This window comes from Dasypus novemcinctus, chromosome 23 (genome assembly GCF_030445035.2).
Source record: "Dasypus novemcinctus isolate mDasNov1 chromosome 23, mDasNov1.1.hap2, whole genome shotgun sequence".
Classification (NCBI taxonomy): Eukaryota; Metazoa; Chordata; class Mammalia; order Cingulata; family Dasypodidae; genus Dasypus; species Dasypus novemcinctus.
The window spans coordinates 43,486,093-43,510,136 of record NC_080695.1 but is presented as its reverse complement, the minus strand read 5'-3'; the positions used below and the strand labels follow the sequence as shown (position 1 = coordinate 43,510,136).

Sequence of the window (24,044 nt, the reverse complement as noted above, 5' to 3'; positions counted from 1 at the left end):
TATATAGCATTTAAAAGCTGTTCATAAAAAAATCCATTGAGGAACCAATTAGTTTGCAGCTCATTTCATGTTTAAATACTTTGCCAACAATTTACCCCATATTTCATTTAAGCTGAAGTTGAATATCAAAAAGAAAATCACTTCGGCATGGGTTTGATGCTAATTAACATCATTATGTTTCTTTCCTCGTTCTTTTAGCTAAAGGGTTCAGAGGTGCTAGGTGCATACAAAGTCAGTCAGACACTGTAATACCATTTGTTTTTGAACAACAATTTGCTCTAGCTTTAAAAAGAACATATTGTGAATGGGCTTTGCCAGTACTGCTTTCGGATGTGATTAGGTTTACATGGGTTATGGCAAGACGGATAATGGAAGAGTATATTTGGATTAAAAAACAACTCGAATGTATCATCATTTCTCCACATCCATGTTTCTAACTAAATATTCCCTTTACCATAATAACGAATTGACAATGCATTTCAATTTAAAAGCAGCTTTGGAGTTGATACAGTTATAGTGGTGAAAACAAAGATAACAGCAGGCTAAAAGCTTTGTGGAAATTGAAATGCTGGCAACCCCATTTAAATAATTTTGGTTCTACCCTGATTTGTCTTCCTTATATTAGAATAAGACTTATTCACCTTAACTGTTGCCAATTTGGAAAGTTTAGCTGCTCTTTTTTTTTTCTCCTTTTTTTTTTTTTTTATTGAACAGTTATTATGTGCCAGACACTGGATGAAATGCTTGCTTTCATTTTTATTTTATTTTTAGTTTTTTAAAGATTTATTTTATTTATTTCTCTCCCCTTCCTCCCCCACCCCAGTTGTCTGTTCTGTGTGTCTATTTGCTGCGTCTTCTTTGTCAGCTTCTGTTGTTGTCAGCAGCAAGGGAATCTGTGTTTCTTTTTGTTGAGTCATCTTTGTGGATGTCAGCTCTCCATGTGTACAGCGCCATTCTTTGGCAGGCTGCACTTTCTTTCATGCTGGGCGGCTCTCCTTATGGGGCGCACTCCTTGCTCATGGGGCTCCCCTACACGGGGACACCCCTGCGTGGCACGGCACTCCCTGCGCGCATCAGCACTGCATGTGGGCAGCTCCACACGGGTCAAGGAGGCCCGGGGTTTGAACCGCGGACCTCCCATGTGGTAGGCAGACACCCTATCCATTGGACCAAGTCTGCTTCCCCAGCTGCTCTCTTTTGATGCCAAAAAAAATGCTTAGGGAAATCCCCAGGACTTAGTAAATATTAATTTAACAACAACAAAGAAAAATAATATTTTTTCTGAACCAAAGAACCAAGTTATGCTTTATCATTGTTATTTTTGAGAATGTTTCAAACCCAATAAGTGTGCTATAGAAGAAGTTTATGAAAAATACTACTGTACAAATACATATAGAAATAAGATTACTGTAAGAACAAATTCTATTTTTATGACATTTAATAATCTAAGTATAAAACGAAGGGAAAAAACTTATTTCAGGTGTGTATTTAAATACCAACTGAATGTGATGAAAATCAGGTGTTAAACATCCTTTAAATGAAGTGATGTCTTATATTTTAATTTGAGCTCATGTTGAACAAGTGTTTTAATATCTGATGCCTAGTAGACTCCATCAAGTAGTTAATTATGGACATCTAGCCCTGAGAACACAGGCACTCCAGCTATATACTTATTAGTTATATGAAAAATACAAACAGTAACCAGTGAACCAAGTCAACTCAAAACTGGAGGACAGCAGTTTTAACCAGAGCCATAAAGATGATTTAGTGAAACCTCCACATATGTAGGATGATAATCTATGTATTTTGGCTTTTAGATCATGTTTCCTTTCACACTGTATCATAATACTAGCCAAATTTGTCTCTTGTTGAGATCCCTGATTTACTGTTTTGCCCACATACTCTCTCGGTTTCTCTAAATATTACTTTATTCTCTCCTCCTATCAAAGTCTACTCTCAGGAACAGAGTACCTTCATTTATATAAAGAGTCTATTCTAGTTTTTCTCCTGAATCATTTTTTTAAGAGAAAATATTCAAATTAAAGAAGAGTTCTGTTTCCAGGTAAGTTAGAGAAACTATTTGAGGATTCTGGGGGAATAAAAACAGATTCTGGATTGAGGGAAAATACAGAATTCAACTATAGAATTCAAGAGGAGTTCTGTTTCCAGGTAATTTAGAGAAACTATTTGAGGATTCTGGGGGGGGGGGGGGGGGCGGGAAAGCAGATTCTGGATTGAGGACAAATACAGAATTTAACTATAGACTATGACTACCAGGGTAGGGATTGGACAATGACTATGACTACCAGGGTAGTGATTTTAAGGGAATACGGTATTAGAGGTTTTTGTGATGTTGGAACTTTTCCTGGATGCTGATTGTGATGATAGTTACATAAATCTAAAATTCATAGAGGGGAAGTACCAACAAAATCAATTTTACGTATGCTGACTTAATATTTTAAGTGTAGTAAAAACATGGGAAAAATACGAATGAGGGAACTGAAGTCCCAAGTAATGAAAGAGCACTTCATCCTTAAATTAATTCAGTTTTTAGGTCAACCATATCCAGGCAATAATAAAAATTGTTAGAGGTATAAGAATTTTCAAAGAAGACTGCAGCCATATAAAAGTGGCCCACATTTTTTTTTGAATTGGGTATACATGGTACCGATAATTAGAGACTGGTAAACTTGATATTGTTGCAGTGTGATCTTAGGAGAAAAAAGTAAAATAACAGTAAATTGTGATTGATTACAAAAGGAAACTATCAGTGGTATTCTTTTATCTAGTTAAAACTATATTTCATATCAGAATAGTCTCAATTTCTTTTTTGATTTCTGGGCTGATAGGTCTGGGAACAACCATAGACAATGTCTATTGACTTAGCCTTCATAATAGATGTAAAGCTCACAGAAACCCACAGCATTCTACCATGGACAGAGATTCCTAGAGCATGAGGTCCAGGTCTCAGCACCACATTTTAAACAGAATAAATAAAGACATGGGTACATTTAGAGTGATGGATTTGGAGAATTAGCAAAATCAAAATAAACCCAATAACAATTACCAATTAATAAGACTGTGGTAGGAGTAAACTCATTACCTGATGTCAGGTACGCAATATTGTTGATGTGTTCATAGAACTTTATAGCTCGCAGCACTCTCAAGACTTTGAGGACTGTTAATAACTTGCTCTAGGTTATAAAGTAAGTTTCCAAGTTAAACTAAACTGTTTTTTCCCATGACCATTCTACTAAATCTCGCTTAAAATAGGGATGATTAAGTAAATGGGTGTATTTAAACTATGGGAGGTGGTATTTACGGAGAGAAGATGAGGGCGTAAGAAAGCTGTCTTCAGGTATTTGCAGCACCTGAACATGGAGATGGATTTAGTTCTTCAAATCCTGATTCACTGAGAGGATGATTACCAAGTGACTTCACTATGTTAGCATTGGAAGCAGTAGGAATGAAATGAAAAATAATGTAGCAGCCTAATTCCAAGGGGGCAAAAAGAGGATAAAAACACAAGTTTTCTGAAATAGATCTACTAATATCAGGATTTACTTTTCCAAAAACTAAGATTACACAAAAACTAAGATTACACAAAAACAGATTTATCTACCTTTAAAAATTACTGGATTACCTACTGCTAGAAATGTAGATTTAAAAGGAAAGAATAAAAGCTACTTCCTTCCTTTTGAAGTTGAAAATAACTTTTTCATGGTTGTATAGTTTTTTAAGATGATACTAGTTGTGAAAGAGAGTGAGCACACCTAGCAGACCTAGAATTAGAATGCTAATCTTCATGTTTATTTATTTCAAAAATACTCCTAAGAGACCTATTCTCTGCTAATAATTCATCGAAAGCCATGGACTGGATTAAATAAAATGAAGTGTCCCTGTAAATTACCTACGATTGCCCATGACAAAATAAAAGTTTGTAGTGTAGTTATCATTGTTTATAGTTTTAGAAAATGATAAGCCAAAAAATGCAAGAAAAAGTAATAAAACCACCACCAGTAGATCCTCAGGTACCCTGTATTCAAATTTTTAATAGCCTTATGTGAATAAATGTGAGAATATGAATCCAAATAATTAAATAATATCTGTATCACTGGAATTCAAAGTTGTTTAGATCATACATTTGTAAAGAATTCGTAAACAAAGTAGCCAATGGACCAAATAGAGTCAACACGTCTGTTCCCTAACATAGACCTATATTTGGAGAAGTCCGTTGAAAAGACCGTGTCACGTTCCACTCTCACCCCAGGTCAGGACCCCATGGTGTCCTGAGCACTGTCATCAGCCAACAGTTCACTACGGTTATACCAGCTGCTACTGAAAGGAACTGCCTGTGGCCACCACAAGCCTCTTCACCTACCACCACAGTGAATCCCAAAGCTTCAGGAGGGGGACACGCGAGCAGACCCTGGAAACGCCAGTCATTTATTCAAACTAGAAGTGCGCATCCATTTTTTACCTGATCAGATATTAGGGGATCTTAAATGCTTGCCACTTCCATTCGCTGGAAACCTCCTGAGAATTTTAGTATCAGTGTGAACTCCTCCCTGAAAGCACATTTAAATTCAGCTCTTAATCTTAGCTCACAAAACCACATCCCTAATGGGTCATTTTGGCAGACAGGTGACCCTGCATCCTACTTCCCAAAACATACTTCAGAAGGCAGGATGTTTCTAGATCTTGAATTTGTTGCCATCCCTCCTTCCTGGTTCCTTGAGATAAACTGCCCTGGCTCCTGGAGCCCTGGGCTCAGTGCCAGCACTGACCCAACCCGACATCTGTGCCCCAGGCAGGTGCAGTGCCAGGAGCAGGAGCAGGAGCTGAGCCTGGACAAACCGCTGTGCCCGTTGTCACAGAACTGATGGTCTAAGAGGGAAGGCAGTAAGCAAATAAATGTGCACGTAAATAACTGCAGATTGAAATACGTATGCCAAAGGAAAGGAGTAGCTTGTCCAATGGGAGAATCTAAGAAAAAAAAACTAAAAAGCTGATAGCTCTGTGTTTTCAGCAGTTAACTAGGTGAGGTGTTCATCTGGTTAGGGAGGTAGGGTTGGTTCTGACCCAGCAGAAAACCTGAGCAGAGGATTCATGGAAGGAGGGAAGATTTTTTTAATTCTAAAAAAATAAAGTATTTAAAAATGTTTTAAAAATATATATGGGTTAGAGTGGACTTACTGATATTCTACTATAAAACTATTGTGACTAGTAATAGAAGAAATTATAGCATTGAGGAGGAAAAAGTGGCCACAGTAGGTGCTAAGGGCCGGGAGAGGGAAGAGATGTGATGAGGGGGCATTTTGGGGACTTTGAGTTGTCGTAAATGATTTTGGAGGGTCAGGTGCTGGACTTTACATATCCTGCCTTAACCCACTGAATGTACTGGGGGAGAGTGTGAACTACAGGGTGAACTATTATCTATGCAGTGCAGCAGTGCTCCAAAATGCATTCACCGAGTGCGATGAGTGTGCCGCAATGATGGGGGAGGTTGGTTGGTGTGGGAGGAGTACGGTGAGGGGGTGGGGGAGGGGGTAACGGGAACCTGTTACATTTTTTAATGTAACATTGTTCTGTGTGTGATGTATATATCTTCCAAAAAATACAATTTACAAAAATGATGGGGTAGGGGTGGGGAAAGGAGTATATGGGAACTTCTTATGTGTTTTATGTTTTTTAATGTAACATTCTTTGTGATCTATTAACTTTAATTTAAAAAGTGTAAAAATAAAAAATAAAAATAAAAATAAACCTGAAAAAGAAAGAAGGAAATGAAGGAAACGTCATGGCTGCACCTCGAGAAGAAGGCGGCCGGCTGCAGTCCTGCAGGCCCTGGTGGACTCTCGAAGGACACAGCCCCTCTCATCGGAGTGGGGAGTTGTCGAAGGGCTTCAAGGTACAAGTGGCTGACAGTTCTGTCCTTTGCCTTTTTCCACCAGATACGCAGAAGATGTTGGAAGCTTGTCATGGGAGGCTGTGGGTATGGGAAGGAGTAAGCATGACAAAGAATACTATGTAAATATGTAGGAGTACAATTTGTGTAAATACATTTATTAACAAGCAAATAAAGTAATCCTTACTCTCAAAAACATCTGCTGCTTCAAAATCTGAGTGCCCATGGACTCTACAAAAAGTGTATTTGCATAATCTGAAGAAGCGGGTTGATGTATTACATTTCTGGAGCCCTCGAGGGCCCTTCCCAGGGGTCTAGCTAATGGCACCAGTTGCTTCTTTCCAACCAGGCACACTCCATAAACATTGTGGCTAATATGTCTGCCCAAGGTCTAAATATCTGAAGAGTGAAGCTGAAATTTTGCCAGTATTCCTGTGGCTCTAAGGCTGCCTGAAGTTAACTGTGACAAACTAGCCATTTTAGTGAATCATCTGAGCAGTAGCCTCAGCAGCACTGGTGCAAATTTTTTCAAATTGACATGAAGGAAGTCATAGATCTCTGAGCTGAAACATGCTATTGTAGTTTTCTGTGTGCCAAGAAAGCTAAAGAAAATAAGTGTAGCAAGCCAGCGTGAATGCAGAATTCACAGCAGAGCATGAATATACGAGCTTCGCTTGCAGGATGGAGGATGGGTATATCTACATTTACAGGAGGCTGGATTCCTGCAATGGGTTTTAAGTAATCTTAAAATCTATGGTTCATACTGGGAAATGGTAAGAAAACTTCAGGAAACAAAACAGGAGGAATGTTCATACTAAATGTACAAAGGGCAAGTGACAGAAGTGACCTAAAAGCTAAATTGTCTGCAGTGTCGCATGAATTACCTCAGTTAATAGTCATACCAGTTCTTGAAAGAGGTGGTACTATTATCTCTGTTTTACAAATGAGGCTATTGAAGAAGTAAAGTAATTTGTCCAAGTAACAGAATTAGCAATTTATTCAGTTAGAGTCTGAGTTATGAATTAAGCTTAACCACAGTGCTGTCCCTCGGGTTAAAGTTGGACCCCGACTGCAGAAAGTGACCCCAAAAAAGGGAGACTCCCTTTCTGGAATATAGGAGACTTTCGGTTTAAAAAGATAGATTAAATACTGCAATTTGTTAAATTAGAAGTATCTACATTTAACTAGCCTCCTCCTAAAACTTATTTACAGACTCAAAGTAACTGCAAAACCTGTTGTCAGTGAGAAAATGAGGGGAGACCTTGGACTGCCTACTGCCGATTGCACTCAGATACTAGGCCCCTAAGGCAGCATTTAGTAATGCACATTTTTCAGGGAAAGGCAAAAATCCAAGGATGGCGCTATGCTGTACCTAACAAAAATAAAGGATTTTGACAGTGTTACTTGACAAAAGCTAAAAATAAAAAACAAAAAAAAAGAGGGAGTTTTTTGCCACAGGAGGCACTTATTAAATATTTGGCTAAAGCACCACAAATTTAAAGTTCCGACGAAGTAAGTATGGGTCAAATTCTAAGGTCTGTCTTTTTCACCAAGTGAAAGACCTCCATTATCTGCTTGTTTTCCACAGAAATCATGCCTCACCCTCAATCTGACTCCTACTGGCTAAGTTTATCTATTTGCCCTTTATAACCTTTCTTGATTCTCTTTGTCTTTGTTATTCTCCACTTGCCTCCCATTCCCCAGCTTCCACATGTACCCAAATACATGCTTAGTTTACTTAATCTTTAATATGATTTGTTAATTCCATTACATGCATGCTGCATATTTTCTCTCCTTAGATTTGAGTGTTTACCACTCTTCTACCCACCCCTGCCTCTCTCACTCTTCCCATTTGTAGCAGTTTGATATTACTGGTGAATTCCAAAAAGAAATATTGGATTGTGTTTGTAAACTATTCTTGTCTTCTGGGTGTATAGATATATTAGGGTGTGTTGGATTTGGAGGTTTTACTTTACTTGATGAAATAATGACTAAGCCTTTGATTGGGCCACTTCAGTAGATGTTGAGTCCCCGCCCCCTCGGTGGATGGGAACTCACAGAGAAACTGCACCGCAGAGAAGGGAGGTTGGAGTTTTCATATTGGAGCCCGGGAAGTAAGCACACAGAGGAGCAGAACAGCTGAGCCCAGAGAGAATCGAGCCACGGGGAGAGAGACAGAGCCGGTATCTGATAGTCAACAGCTGGCCTTGTGGAGCAAGCAGGGCAGCTGAGCCTGGAGAGAAACAAGCTCCAGAAAGCGTGGAACCCAGGAAGCCTGAACCCTCACAGACGTCAGCAGCCATCTTGCTCCAACACTTGGCGACAGACTTTGGTAAGGGAAGTAACTTATGCTTCATGGCCTGGTAACTGTAAGCTTCTACCCCAAATAAATACCCTTCATAAAAGCCAGCTGATTTCTGGTATTTTGCAGCAGCATCCCTTCGTCTGACTAATACACCATTATGCCGATAACTTACCATTTCAAGAAAGTCTTCCTGGACCAATCTGAAGGAATCTGTTGTAACTATTCTAGTAGAGGGTTGTAGAGAAGAAATAAATCAGGCCAATAAATATATTTCTTCTTTCTCCTTTCAGTAGGCCTCTGAAATAGAGAAAATTAGAATATCTGTGTACCAGTACTTGCATTCAGGTACACTACACACACACAAGCCAGTCATACACAGACATGAGCCAGAGAGAAGCATCCTGTTTAATTATACAAGTTGGGTTTTTTTATTTTTTATTTTTGGTGTTTTTAACCAACTATTAATTAACTGATATGAATGGAAAATGTGTCATTAATAATTTAACACAAGTATTAGTTATTGGGGTTCTGGAAAACTAGTGAAACAGTTGTGCAAATATGTCCCTCAGAGAACGTGTAGACCTGCCGGAGGTAAAGAAAATGCAGCAAAGGGCTAATTTGGGGTCACACTCAAAACTTATTTATGATAGAAGTTAGAAGAGCAACGACCTCTGGGGGTGAGCAATTCCTGTGAAAACGGACTGGGAAGCCAGGGAAGGCCTTGTGCAGGTTGGGTCTCCTGACCTTGGCAGTTGTGTGTGTGCCTGTGTAACTTCCTCGAGTTTTGCACTTAAGATACGTGTGCTTTACGGTATGTAAGTTATTTTTCAAGAAACATTTTTTAAGTTATCAAAAATAAAGACCCATAAGGTAGGTTTACTATCAGGTATTAATTTCCTACTATGTCAGGTAATCTACATATTTTTCTTAAGCTCTTTGATGTTCTGGAAAAGTATATATAGTCCTTCTCTCTCTCTCTTTTTTTTTTGAGGTACCAGGGCCAAGGATTGAACCTGGGACCTCATAAGTGGGAAGCCAGCACTCAACCACTGAGCCACATCGGCTCCCCTGAGCTGGTCTTCCCATTTGTTTGCTTGTTGTTTTGTTGTTGTTGCTGTTGTTTGTTTCTAGGAGGCATCAGGAACTGCACCTAGGACCTCCCATGTGAGGAGTAGGAGCTCAACCACTTGAGCCACATCCACTCCTTGTCCTCTTCTTTTAATGAGAAATTATTGTTTAAAAAAAAGCTCATTTTATAAAGTCAACATGGAAAGAGCTAGTTGTTAATGTATTAAAATCTCAAAAATAAAAAGATAACCAAGGTTGCTCCCACCAGTAAAGCATGGTGAAGGAAATTATGCCCATCAATTTCTCTCCCATTCTTTTACCCCAAGCCTCAGGCACAAGCTGAGAGCAGTTCATTTGTATCTAAGAAGGAAGATATCCTTTGTAGGAAATTAGGTATATATTCAAATATTCACTGACTATCTACTATAAGCAAAGGTAAATCCAAATTTAGGGACTTATAGTTAATAGAAGTACAGATGACTATTTAAAATAAAATGAATACATTTATGAATGCACAATTATTTACAGTCTATACTTATTTATGAGAGGGGAGATTATAATAAATTATAGAATTTAGCAATATTAAAAAACATCACAAATCTGGGGAAAAATTAATTAATTGCCTGACAACACCTCTAACATATATATTTGTCTGGATTTTCATCTGCATACTCTTTGCCAAAACTATTATGATATCTTTTGTAGAAAAATAAAAGATAATTCTTGCCTCCAACATTGTTGTCTGAAATGTGTTATTTATCAATAAATGCTTAGCACTGTTTTTTGTTCTTCATAACTTACAGGGAATATGAATTACATTTACTGGATTGTAAAACTGGGGGGATGCTCTAAAGTGTGCTTTGAATATAAGCTGTAAGATTTTAGAATACTTCAATTATCTTGTGTGCTTGCTATCTGAAGTATTTTTTAAGTGATATTGAATACCTAGTTTGTTGTCAGTGTCCTCACTGCACTGGCCTATTTTAGCTTTAGGTTATCTTGCTCAATGTCAGTGTTTTGTTTCTTATGATCAGGAGATTGAAAATATTTCCAGTGGGTTCGTATGCTCTAATCCTCTTAATTTATTGGCTTATCAAACATCAAGAGTTTATTCACCAGGCAAAGCTCATCTCTTTCTCTTAATGTGTTACTGAACTCGTATGATCTGTTATTTTGGTTAAAATTTATACCAAAATATTGCCATGTTTCCATTGTTTTTTTTAAACTCATCTTTATACTTTTTCCATAATGCTCCTTTTATCTGAATTTTCTGTTTAGTTAATTGTTGGATACACATGTACTACTTAGGGTTTGGCTGGTAAATGAAAGACCATAAACGTTTTCTTCCTGTGTCCACGCAGGCGTCGGCCCTTTCTCCCGTGCTTGACTGACCTGCCCGCGTCCTGGGCATCTGAGCAGCGGCTCCTCCGCTCCCGCGTGAATCCGCCGGTGGCAGGTGCAGGAGGCTGAGTCAGGAAGCCCCCAGGGCACTTGTCCTCAGCCTCAATCCACGTGCCAGGCAGGACCCAGGTGCATGGAGGACCTCCTGAAGGCGCTACCTTTAGTTAAGGGGTTGCCCGAAGGAATATGGGACCCCTTACTCCAGATCCCTAGAGAGTTTTAGGGGCGGGATAAATTCAGATACAGAGAAGCTCCAGGGAGGAGCGAGAAGTCAGCGAGCACAGGCAGAGCAGACGCAGGAGAAGTGGGCAAAAGCCTGGGGAGGGCGCGGGCCTGGCACTGCAGGGAGGGCAACGCCTGGGCAGGGCATGGCCTGGCCAGCCCCTGGCCTTGGACTTCCAGCCTCAGTGACCTGGAACCTTCAGCCCCATTGTGCAGCCAGCGGGCGGCCTTTGTCCTGCAGCCCGGCAAGCTGCGAGCCACGCGCTTGTGTTCCTAAAAGCTCTTCTAATGCCAAGAGGACTGGGAATGACTCAACTGTACAGGAAAGTGACTCCGAAGTAAGGGAAGATATTCTACAAAGTCAGATGAAATAATTCAGCAAGTGAACCTGCCCTCAGCTCAATGGTAAAAGTGCCTGCGGCCCTCCAGGTCACCTAGCTAGAAGGGCAGGACACGTGTGCTGAGATGAACGTGGGGAAGAGGCAGGCGTCTTACTGGTAGTGGATAAAATAGCTTCCTTTTGTAAATTTTACAAAATCGCGTAACCTTGTGACTTAACCATCTATTCTCAAATTTCTGAAGACTTCCTATTGTCAAAATGAACCTGTAGCACAGGTGTCTGGGCTCCTTCCCTGGAGGTTCTGATTGGACAGGCTTAGAGAAGGCTCCTGGATGGTTCCATGAGTGTCCAGGTGATTCCTGTCCTTAGAAAGGTTTGAGCACTACCGCAGCCTCCGCCAGGGACAGGTGAAGCGTAACACACGCGGCTACGCCTTCGTTGCACACCAGTGGCATGTGATTCTAACTAACCTGATATGCAATCTGATTCACTGAGGCTACCACGTGTTTGTGCTTTTAGCATCAGAGCCTGGGCGCGCTGGGAAGTTCTGCAATTGCTGAGGAAAGTATCGGGGACCACATCCCTGGAGAGAAATGCTGCACTTTATGTGACTATCATAATTAAATGCATCCATCTTTGCATGCCTATTTACAACAATTACTGCTACAAAATTGTTCTCAATCTCCTATCCCGTGTATTTCAGGACCTAGAAGTGATGTGAGCATCTTTGTTCCCTGATGCTGTTTCTGAATTAGTCAGAGTTCAGTCTGGGAGCACAACCTCTGCAGTTGCCAAGATTGATTACAGGAATCAGATCACACACAAATGTTAAGGAGGAGGTGGAGAAGAAAGTTTCTGGAGGGAGGAGTGAGAGGATCAGACAAAGCTACGAGCCAGTTCTAAGTGATGGTGCAGGTGGACCAGGGAAGCTTATAGAAAAATCAGAGGGGCCATACACACCCAGTACCAAAGATGGAAGTGCAAAGAGGGAGCTTGTCCACAGGAACCTCCTACCTCCATGGCGCTACCATCCCTGCATCTGAGGCTCCTGCTGGCCAGCTGACCCAGGCGTCAGAAGGGGAGCCAGGTGTGAAGTGGGGGACAATGAGGATAAGCCGACCCAAGGGCACCTCAGGGGTGGCCTTCAGCTGCTCTGAGCACAGTGGCTTCTAGGGGTGAAGTCTGCATGCATCACATCGGCCTTCCAGATAGCGTGCACGTTCATCTTTGGGCTGAGTTTAAATCTAGAACCATCCAGGGACAGGGAGTCTAGGAAATACACCAGCCCAAACCACCTTGATATAGCACAATACGCTTCACTGAGGCTCTTGAAGAAATCCCTGTTCATTAGTGAATCCATGGAAATTTGTTAGTAAGTGGTATGCTGATGAATGTTTAAATGCCTGCGTGGTAGAAAAAAAATAAGTAAATAATCAAGACTTCATTTATAGTTTCTGCCAAGCTCTATCTAAAAAATACTTCTTCCAAGGTCAATTTCAAGCATTACTATGATGTCCCTGAATGCTAGGTTAGGAAGAGGTGCTAAAATTTGTGTCTCCTTAACTAGTATGAACCAGTTGCAGCCCTCCTGTTTACTGATGACAGCAGGTATACTTCTTTATCACTCTTCCTTGACTCAGTTTAAGAATTAGCAAGAGGAATACAGGTTTTTCTCCTTCTACCCACTCTGCTGCGTTAAGACAGTTCTCAGTGACTTAAAAATCCATAGATCCTCCATTTTTCTTGATCTGTTTTTCAGGACAAATATTCATTCCTTCGCTCTAATTCAGTACTCAACTCATGATCATACCATTACATATGTGTGTGTATATATATGTAATATATATTTATATCATGCACACATATATACACACATCATTACATATAAAGACATATGTATCTATATTATACATGTGGTGTATATATGGGGACATTTCTCCTCCACAGAAATGGCATGGCCTGTAGTTGTAACTTAATACATTTTGAAGTCCACTGTGCTGGGCCTAGACTAAGCCCTTTTAGTTTAGAGATTTGTGTTTATCAGGAATAGGAAATTGTATTGAATTAATCTATGACACTCTGGCTATCTGTTTCTCTCTTCATCTCTCTTCCTAAAACTCTTGCCTCTGTGCTGTAATCGATTTTTTGAAACTCTATTTTCCAAGGAAATTATTCCTTTCATTTAGGTCTTGGAAAGCATTTGAATAGAGTTAGTTTTAATTAGTCTCATACTTTTACTCTGAGTAATAAGTCTTTGAAATTATTTTTCACAGTTTCCTAATTTGAGTTATATAAATTTATTTCTGAGTAAAGTAATATATCCATTTGACAAACAAAGCAATTTAGTAACCAGCATGAAGCATTCATGTACCTACTTAATATATTCAGATACTAATTGTATGGTTTATAAGTGAAATCATTAGGTTCAAAACACATCTGGCTAATTGTGTTTTTTTTTAACTTCTGCCCTTTAAAATTTGTTGTGAATATTTATTAGCAGTTAATGAGTGTCTTCAAAAATGCACTTGAAAAATCACTTTTTTGCTTGACATGTTTTTTATTTTTATTTTGAATTTTACTTTTAAAATGTGTGTCTCTTTAAATAGTCTGCTGAATTTTGTAAGATCATGGTATTGCCTTATATTATCAGAATCATCAAGATGCCCAGGTTTTCATTCATTTAAAATCTTTATTTTTTAGCCATCATTTGCCAGATTATGGAAATTTATAATGTCAATTTAAACTCTAAATCTATGGCAACAAAGATCTGGAAATTCTGTTTCCAGAAAAATATGCAGAGTTAATAATGCAGACAAGGCTCTTTGCCTTAGTACCAACCACTTGGATGGCTGCTCTCATAATTTTGTAGTAAACTTATTTTCTATCTCTCTATTTCCAAGTTTTTTCATTCATTTGTTCCAAAGTTTCATAAATAAGTTTCAGATACTTCGTGTGAAGTTACGTAAACCTTTGCAATCTGAGGAGAAACATATTGGGAAAGTGTATTATTTCTCTTGTAATCACCTAACACCCATTCTCTTTGTTCCCTCTTTCTGAAAGTCCTATCAGTTAGGTGTAGGAGAGCTAATTGATCCTCACTGAAAAATGAGGAAGTAGGTTATAGATTCTTTAATCTTCTTCTTGTCCTAAAAATGTGTTGTTGTGTTTTTTTCCTAGTAAGAAGCTAAAACTAGAAGTACAATAAAATTTCACATGTAACAAAATCTCTAAATAAAAGCATTGAGGATTATATCCCATTCCCCCTCCGTGCTCTGAGAGCCGGGGCCTCGACTGGGCGGAGAGTGTGGATCTGCCCCAGTGCCTGGAATGACAGGCTGCCTCCAGCAGGCGTGGAGGACACAGCATCAACCCACAGACGACACGAAGACTTTGGGATCTAATGGAGCTTTCCCTGATATGTTTCAGGCTTGCTGTTTTCCTTCTAATTTCTTCCTTCTGCAATGCAAACATCTGTCCTAAGACTAGTCCCATCATTGTGTGTTGGAAGCAAATATGTTGTTTTCCAGGTTTCACAGGTCTATCCACAAAAGGAAAGGAAGTTTGCTCCAGCATGGACCATACCTATAACTGATTTTTTCAAAATATGTTTTTTTAAGGAAGTTTTGAACTTATAAAACAATCATGCACATGTGTGGAATTCCCATACAACACCCCTCCCCCAATACACTACATTGATGTGGAACATTTGTTACAGATTTTGAGATATTATCAGACTATTAAGACTAACTATGATCCATAGCACATATTTGGCATACTTTTTCCATCTCTCCTATTATTAACACAGTACATCTTTGGCATGACGCGAGAGTTTTACAGTATCGCTGTTAACTATAGTCCATAGGTTACACTAATTGTACTTTTCCCAAGCTTCTCCACATTCTCACCTCCTTGCAATAGTGATGTACACTTGTTCTAGTTTACAGGAGGGCATTCTTGCATTTGGACTATTAACCACAATTCTCATCCACCTCTGGGTTCACTATGTCATTCAGTCCCTAGACTATTCTCTAGGTTTCTTTCAATTGACATTTACATCCCTAGACTATGCTTTTCAGCCACATTCCCACTTAAAAAACAGCTTCATTAGTTCTACTCACAGTAATGTGTTACCATCAACTTCATCCATTTCCACATTTTTACAGTCAAGTTAATTAAAACAAAACCTTCTACATATATTAAGCATCAGTATACCTTCTCAGGCTTCCTCTTATCTCCTAATAACCTACACTCTAGGTTTTAACTCCGTGTGATTATTCTTCGTATTTAGTTCATGTTAGTGAGACCATGCAACATTTGTCCTTTTGTGCCTAGCTTATTTCAATTAGCATAATGTTCTCAGGGTACATCCATGTTATCACTTCTGTCCCAATTTCATTTATTCTTATAGCAGCATAGTAGTCTATCATATGTATATAATTAGGAATAAACTTGTTTATCCATTCTTTCATTGATGGGCACTTGTGTTGTTACCACTTTGGGCAACTGTGAATAAAGCTGCTATGGACATCGGTGTCTGTGTCACAGTTTTCAGTTCTTCTGGAAATATTCCTGGTGGAGGAAGTGCTAGATCATTCGGCAGTTCTATATTTAGCTTCCTGAGGAACCAGTAAACTGTGTTCCACAGAGGCTGCACCATATTACAATGCCACCAACAGTGAAGGAGTATTCCTATTTCTCCACATGCTCTCCAGCACTTACTGTTTTCTGTTTTTTAAATAATGGTCATTCTGTGCAGGGTGAGGTGTTATTTCATTGCTGTTTTGATGTGTGTTTCCCTGATAGCTAGGAATATTGAACATTTTTTCATGTGCTTTTTTGGCGATTTGTATTTTCTCTTTGGAGAAATGTCTTTTTAAGTCTTTTGCCCATTTTAAAAATTGGATTGCTTGCTCTTTTATTGTTGAGTTGTATAATCTCTTTATATGAATGGAAATCAAATCCTTATTAGATATGTGGTTTCCAAATGCTTCCATTGAATGGGCTGCCTTTTTACTTTCTTGATGAAGTCCTTAGAATCACAGAAGTATTTTTGTTTGAGGAGGTCCACTTAACCACGTTTTCTTTCATTGCTCATGCTTTTGGGGCAAGGTTTAAGAATCCACCACCTACCACCAGTTCTTGAAGATGTTTCCCTACATTTACTTCTAGGAGCTTTTGAGTTAATTTTTTTGTATAAAGTGTGAGATAAGGGTCCTCTTTTTTACTTTTGGATATGGATATCCAGTTCTCCCAGCACCATTTATTGAATAAATTGTTCTGCCCTGGCTGGGTGGGTTTGACAGCCTTTCAAACACCACTTGGCATAGATATGATGGTCTGTTTCTAAACTATCAGTTCTGTTCCATTGGTCTATGTGTCTATCTTTATACCAGTACCATGCTAATTTTTTTTTTACTTTAGCTATGTAATAAATTTATAGTTCAGAAGTGAGAGTCCTCCAACTTTGCTCTTCATTTTTAAGATGTTTCTGGTTATTTGGGGCCCCTAACTCTTCCAAATAAATTTGATAATTGTATTTTCTGTTTCTTTAAACAATTTTTTTGGGATTGCACTGATCTGTGTATCAATTCGGGTAGAAATGACATCTTAATAATATTTATTCTTCCAATCCATGAGCATGGAATGTTCTTCAATTTATTATTTTAAGTTTTGTCTATTTGTCTGTTTTTACCAAGGCATTGTAGTCTCCTAGATATAAGTGCTTTATATCCTTGGTTAAAAACTTAACCTAAATATTTGATTCCTTGGTCACTATTGTAAATGGAATTTTTTTCCTGACTTCCTTCTCTGATTGCACATTACTAGTGTATAGAAACACTACGGATTTTTGCATATTAATCTTGCATCCTGCCCCTCTGCTGAAATTGTTTATGAGTTCTAGCAGCTTTGTTACAGGTTTTTCAGGACTTTCTAGGTATAGGAGCATATCATCTCCACATAGAGATCTTGATGCCATTTATTTCTTGTTGTTGGCTGATTGGTCTAGCTAGAACCTCTAGCACTAAATTGAATAAGAGTGGTGACAGTGGGCATCCTTGTCTTGTTCCTGGTCTCTGCAGGAAAGTTTTCAGTCTTTCACCATTGAAGAAAATATATGGCCTTTACCATGTTTAGAAAGTTTCCTTCTATACCCATTTTTGTAGTACTTTTATCAAGAAAAGATGGTGCATTTTATCAAATGTCTTTTCTGTGTCAATTGATAAGATCACGTGATTTCTCTTCTCTGGTTTATTAATGTAGTGTATTATGCTGACTGAGTTTCTTGTGTTGAACCAAACTTGGATGCCTTGTATAAAGTCCACTTTGTCATGATGAATAATTCTTTTTAATGTGTTGTTGGATTTAATTAGCAAGTATCTCCCTAGGGATGCGGTTTCCTTCAGGTCTCCCGCTAGCAAGACCCGGCCTCCGCACACCTGCCCGCCGCCAGTGACACCCTGGAACGCTGGGCCTCAGTCTCCCAGCCGCGAGCTCAACTAGACGCGGAGCCGGGCTGCCAAGACCAGCGCCTCTGCTCGCCGAGCCCTCGTGTGCCCTCGTGGACCGAGCACAGATCCCGGCCCACGGGCCCTGCCGTCCCCCCCCCCCCCCCCCCCCGGGGGAAGGAGTCCCCAGGGTGCTGCTGGGGCCAGAGGGGCACGGGCCAGAGGCCTCGCGGGCAGCGGACCGGCGGGTGTCAGCCGTGCAGGGCAGGGAGCTCTGCCCCGAGTGGGCCCGGGTGGCGGGTGCTGGTGTTCGGCTGGACCAGGCGCGGAAGGCACCGGCCCGGGACCCGGGCTCAGCCAGGTGGGACCCGGGCTCAGCCAAGTGGGTCCCGGGCTCAGCCAAGTGGGTCCCGGGCTCAGCCAGGTGGCCCCCGGTCTGCCTCCGCCTCCGCCGGCGGTGTGTCCAGGCGCCTTGGGCTCTGAATGCCGCCAGCCCCGTGCAGGAGAAGCGATGGGCCCTGGGCACGTGTGCTAGTGTCCGTGCGTGCGTGCGCCTGTGTGTCTGCTTCGCGGGCTCCGGACCGTGTCCCGTTGGTCGGCACTGGCCGAGGGAGAGCGCCGCCCGCTTCCCCGCTGCCCGAGAGGCCACAGGGCGTGGGCGGCTGGTTGGGTGGGGCCTGTCGCCTGGGCTCAGGGGGCCACAGGAAGTCTGTGGCATGGGGCCCATCGGCGTGGTGCCAGGCAAGGCAGGGAAAGGCGAGAAGGGGCAGGCCCGGTGTGCACGGTTCCAGGGCACGGGCCAGAGGCAGGGCCCGCCGGACGCCGACAAGTCTAGCGGGCCTGGGCTGTTGGGCCCAGGCGCAGTGGGCGCGGGCCCCTGCGTGCCCCAGCCAGGTGTGGGTTGGTGCGGGGCTGTGAGCTCCAAAAAAGGACTGGGTGGCCGCTGCCTGCGTGGCTGCGCCGCCAGGGAAGGGCGCGCGCGGGTTGGGGTGGGGGGCCAGGGGCCCAGGGCCTGCATACCTGCCCCTGAGGGCTGCGGGGAGCGGGGCTCGGGGCGGGCAAAAGGAGCGCAAGCGAGAGGTGGAGAGGGGCGGCGCGTGGCAAAAACCTACAGCACCCGGTATTCCCAGGCGATCTCCCATCCAAGCACTAACCAGGCCCGACCCTGCTTAGCTTCTGAGATCAGAGGAGATCAGGCGCGTTCAGGGTGCTATGGCCCTCCACGCCGGCTGCTGCTGCCAGCAGCCTCAAGAGCCCGCTGCGCGACGCCGCGCTGCCAGCCTTCCGCTCCCGCCCCGCTCCCGCCCCGCTCCCGGAGGCTGAGGGCGGCCGCCTCCGGGGCCGACCCTTGGGCCCTCCGCCACCGCCCTGCCGCCCGCCGCTCTGGCACTACCTGGCCTCGAGCCCCAGCTCCCCCGCACGCCACTGGCTCCCGGTACCCCGCCGCTCGCCTGCCCACACGTCACCGGCCCCTGCTCCGCCCTCGGGCCCACGGCGCGGCACCCGTGCCACCGACGGCTCAGTTGGTGACGGCGCCCTGCGGACCCCCGACCGCCACGCGCACCCCTGGTACCAGGCCGGCCGGCCCCCGACTCTCCCGCAGCGACCGCCTCAGGCGCAAGCGCCGGCGCCCCCTGCCGGCCGGCCCTGCCTCACCACCCCGCGCCCGGGCCAAGCACCTGCCACCACGCCCAGCCGGCGCCCCTGAGCCGGTACCGCCCCGGCCCAGGAGGAGGGGCCAGCCCCAGTCCGGGCCTGCCGCCCACGCGCCCGCACGCCCCCGGCCCCCCCCCCACACACACACGCCCCCACCCCGCACGCCTTACCCCCGGAGCTCGGGCCCTGGGCCCTCGGCCGTCGCAGCGGGTCCTCGCATCCAGACCTCGCGCTCCCGGCCGCGCGCGGGGCTCTGCCCTCGCCTGCCGGGGCCACTCCCAGGAGCCATGCCCACGCGGAGGGCGGGGGTCGCCCCGCACGCCGCCTGGCCTTCACGCCACACAGCCGCGCCGTGCGCGGGAGCGGCCGCTCTCCCTTGGAGCGTCGGCCACGAGCCGGCGTCGGATGCGGGCGGCCGCGCTGGCTGCAAACGCCCACCGTGGAGCCAGGTGGAGAGCGGCAGGTGGCCGGATCGGGGCCAGGCTGTCCGCAGGCCTGCGCAGCTGGGGCCAGAGCACAGGCCCTTGGACCTGGCACTGGGGGCTGCCCAGCCGCAGCAGGAGGTCCGGAAGAGCAAGCAGCAGAACCGCACCCGGGCCGCGGCGGTGGGCGTGGCCTCGGTGCCCGCGCACCTGCGCCTGGGCCCTGCCGGGCTGCTGTGGGCACGGGCCTCTCCTCCCAGAGGCCCTGGGCCGCAGAGCTGGGCCCCGGGCCCGCTGCCCTGCCACCCCGAGGCCCTCCAGGCGTCCGGCCTCAGCCGGTCTAGGCCTCGCTGTCGCCAGCGCCTGCTGACGGCGGAGCTCGCCCAGCTCCTGCAGATGCGCCTGGCGGGAAGCGAGGGCGACACGGCCGCCGGCTCGGCCAGTCCTTCCAGAAGGCGCCTGGGCGCTTGCCGCCGGCGGGAGGGACCCTTGCAACCCGCGCCGCGCGCCCCGTGGGGGAGATCTCCCTCGGGATGCCGCTTCCTTCAGGTCTCCCGCTAGCGAGACCCGGCCTCCGCACAGCTGCCCGCCGCCAGTGACACCCTGCATCGCTGGGCCTCGGTCTCCCAGCCGCTAGCCCAACTGGCCGCGGAGCCGGGCTGCCAGGACCAGCGCCTCTGCTCGCCGTGCCTTCGTGTGCCCTCGTGCCCCGAGCACAGATCCCGGCCCACGGGCCAGGCCCCGGGCTGCTGCTGGGGCCAGAGGGGCACGGGCCAGAGGCCTCGCGGGCAGGACACCGGAGGGTGTCCGCCGGGCAGGGCAGGGAGCTCTGGCCTTAGCGGGCCCGGGTGGCGGGTGCTGGTGCTTGGGCTGGACCCGGCGGGGAAGGCACCGGCCCGGGACCCGGCTCAGCCAGGTGGGACCCGGGCTCAGCCAGGTGGCCGCCGGTCTGCCTCCGCCGCCGGCGGCGGTGTGTCCAGGCGCCTTGGGCTCTGAATGCCGCCAGCCCCGTGCGGGAGGAGCGATGGGCCGCGGGCGCACGTGCCAGTGTGCGTGCGTGTGTGCGTGCGCCTGTGTGTCTGCTTGGCGGGCTCAGGACCGTGTTCCGTTGGTCGGCACAGGGGTACCAACCGCACTGGCCGAGGAAGAGCGCTGCCCGCTTTCCCGCTGCCCGAGGGGCCAGGGATGTGGGTGGCTGGTTGGGTGGGGCCTGTCTCCTGGGCTCAAGGAGCCACGGGAAGTCTGTGGCATGGGGCCCATCGGCGTGGCGCCAGGCAAGGCAGGGAAAGGCGAGAAGGGGCAGGCCCGGTGTGCACGGTTACAGGGCACGGGCCGGAGGCAGGGCCCGCCGGACGCCGACAGGTCTAGCGGGCCTGGGTTCTTGGGCCCAGGCGCAGTGGGCGTGGGCGCGAGCCCCTGCGTGTCCCAGCCAGGTGTGGGTTGGTGCGGGGCTGCGAGCCCCAAGGAAGGGCTGGGTGGCCGGCGACTGCGTTGCTGCCTGCGCGGCTGCGCCGCCAGGGAAGGGCGCGCGCGGGTTGGGGCGGGGGCCGGGGGCCGGGGGCCTGCATACCTGGCCCTGACAGCTACGGGGAGCCGGGCTCCGGGCCGGCAAAAGGAGCGCGAGGGAGAGGGAGGGGGCGGCACGTGGCAAAAGCTTAGAGCACCTGGTATTTCCAGGAGGTCTCCCATCCAAGCACTAACCAGGCCCGACCCTGCTTAGCTTCCAAGATCAGACGAGATGGGGCGCGTTCAGGGTGCTATGGCCCTCGACGCCGGCTGCCCCAAGAGCCCGCTCCACGCCGCCGCCCTGCCCACCCGCCCGCCGCTCTGGCCCTACCTGGCCTCGGGCCCCACCTCCCCCGCACGCCACTGGCTCCCAGGACCCCCGCCGCTCGCCTGCCCTCACGCCACCGGCCTCGGCCCCGCCCTCGGGCCCACGGCGCGGCCCCCGCGCCACAGACGGCTCAGTCCGCGGACGGCGCCCTGCAGACCCCCGACCGCCACGCGCACCCCCGTTGCCAGCCCGGCCGGCCCCCGACTCTCCCGCAAAGACTCGCCTCAGGCGCGAGCGCAGGCGCCGCCTGCCTGCCCGCCCGCCGGCCCGGCCTCAGCACCCCGCGCCCGGGCTAAGCACCTGCCACCAGTCGGCAACCCAGAGCCGGTACCTTCGCGCCCAGGAGGCGGGGCCAACCAGGGCCTGGCCTGCGGCCTCCCCGCCTCCACTCACACACGCCCGCACCCCGAACGCCTTCCCCCCGGAGGTCGGGCCCTGCGCCCTGGGCCGTCGCAGCGGGTCCCCGCGTCCAGACCTTGTGTTCCTGGCCGCGCCGGGCTCTGCCCTCGACCGGCGGGGCCGCCCTCAGGACCCACGCCCACCAGGAGGGCGGGGGTCGCCCCGCACGCCGCCCGGCCTTCACGCCACACAGCCGCGCCGTGCGCGGGAGCGGCCGCTCTCCCTTGGAGCGGCGGCCACGAGTCGGCGTCGGATGCGGGCGGCCGCGCTGGCTGCAAACGCCCACTGCGGAGCCAGGCGGAAAGCGGCAGGTGGCCGGATCGGGGCCAGGCTGTCCGCAGGCCTGCGCAGCTGGGGCCAGAGCACAGGCCCTTGCACCTGGCACCGGGGGCTGCCCAGCCGCAGCTGGAGGCCCCGAGGCGCAGGCAGCGGAAGCGCACCGGGGCCGCGACGGTGGGCGTGGCCTCGGTGCCCGCGCACCTGCGCCTGGGCCCTGCCGGGCTGCCGTGGGCACGGGCCTCTGCTCCCAGAGGCCCTGGGCCGCAGAGCTGGGCCCCAGGCCCGCTGCCCTGCCACCCCGAGGCCCTCCAGGCGTCCGGCCTCAGCCGGCCTAGGCCTCGCTGTCGCCAGCGCCTGCTGACGGCGGAGCTCGCCCAGCTCCTGCAGATGCGCCTGGCGGGAAGCGAGGGCGACACGGCCGCCGGCTCGGCCAGACCTTCCAGAAGGCGCCTGGGCGCTTGCCGCCGGCGGGAGGGACCCTTGCAACCCGCGCCGCGCGCCCGGTGGGGGAGATCCCCTCGGGAGGCCGCTTCCTTCAGGTCTCCCGCTAGCGAGACCCGGCCTCCGCACACCTGCCGGCCGCCAGTGACACCCTGCATCGCTGGGCCTCGGTCTCCCAGCCGCGAGCCCAACTGGCCGCGGAGCCGGGCTGCCAGGACCAGCGCCTCTGCTCGCCGTGCCCTCGTGTGCCCTAGTGCCCCGAGCACAGATCCACGGGCCCTGCCGTCCCCCCCGGGGGAAGGAGGCCCAGGGCTGCAGCTGTGGCCAGAGGGGCACGGGCCAGAGGCCTCGCGGGCAGCGGACCAGCGGGTGTCCGCCTGGGAGAGCAAGGTGCTCGGGCCCGAGTGGGCCCGGGTGGTGGGTGCTGGTGTTGGGCTGGACCCGGCGGGGAAGGCACCGGCCCGGGACCCGGGCTCAGCCAGGTGGGACCCGGGCTGAGGCAGGTGGGACCCGGCATCAAAATAATACTGTTTTTGTAAAATATAAATTCAAATAAACTAGAGAGCTGGAAACAGATTAGCAGCTGTGTATGGTATTGGAAGCACAGAGAGATTGAGAGGAGACGAGGTTTTTTTGGTTGGCTGGTTTTTTTTTAATTTTTACCATTATTGTAATAAGGAAAATGCTCTAAAAATGATTGAAGTAATGAATTCACAACTATGCGATTACACCAAATACCACTGAGTGTATACTTTGAATGGATTTATTCTATTTAAGAGTTTCATTAAAATTGGTTTGTTAAAAAAATGAAGATAGAAATTCAATTAAAATAATTTAGTTGAATGGAAAGAGTGTAAAATAAGATTATTTTATATAAATAAGTTTTCTAACAACTTAAGAGTCAGCAAATTATAAAAATCAAACAACAAACTTAAGAGTCAGGATGGTAATATACTTTCACATTCGCTTAACTTGAATTTCTTTAAATTTAAAACACATTCCCTTAAACAATGTGCATTTAATTTCAAAAAGACATTTTTTGAGTTTAACACAGTACACGCATTTCTTAATTTAACATCAAAGGCTTAGATCATGGAGATCTTCAATAGGCAGTGATATATAATTTTTCTATGACAAAGAAATTCAATTATGGACATTTCCGGGCTCTGAGACAATAATATTCTCGTGAGTTAGCGGTTACTTTGCTTTGTCACTTATGTATTCTGTGAGAAAAAATAGCTATGTGCAAGAGCCATGTTGATGAATTTGAGGTAGTTTATGGTTGTGGCCATTGTGGATGTCATGGTTCTATTTGCATGTTCA

General features: G+C 47.2%; 1 long non-coding RNA gene and 2 pseudogenes across 1 annotated transcript; all 3 read right to left on the bottom strand.

Annotated features, from left to right (window-relative positions):
* Positions 1 to 1,275: 1,275 nt before the first annotated feature.
* Positions 1,276 to 19,605, bottom strand: LOC131275569 (uncharacterized). The gene is made up of 3 exons (XR_009182990.2): positions 19,517 to 19,605; positions 8,386 to 8,510; positions 1,276 to 5,989 (listed from the first exon to the last, which is right to left on the bottom strand). It is a non-coding gene; the product is annotated as an uncharacterized lncRNA (long non-coding RNA).
* LOC111762848 (5S ribosomal RNA) lies at positions 18,796 to 18,914 on the bottom strand (annotated as a pseudogene).
* A 1,815-nt stretch (positions 19,606 to 21,420) lies between the features above and the next one.
* LOC111759181 (5S ribosomal RNA) lies at positions 21,421 to 21,539 on the bottom strand (annotated as a pseudogene).
* Between the last annotated feature and the right edge of the window lie 2,505 nt (positions 21,540 to 24,044).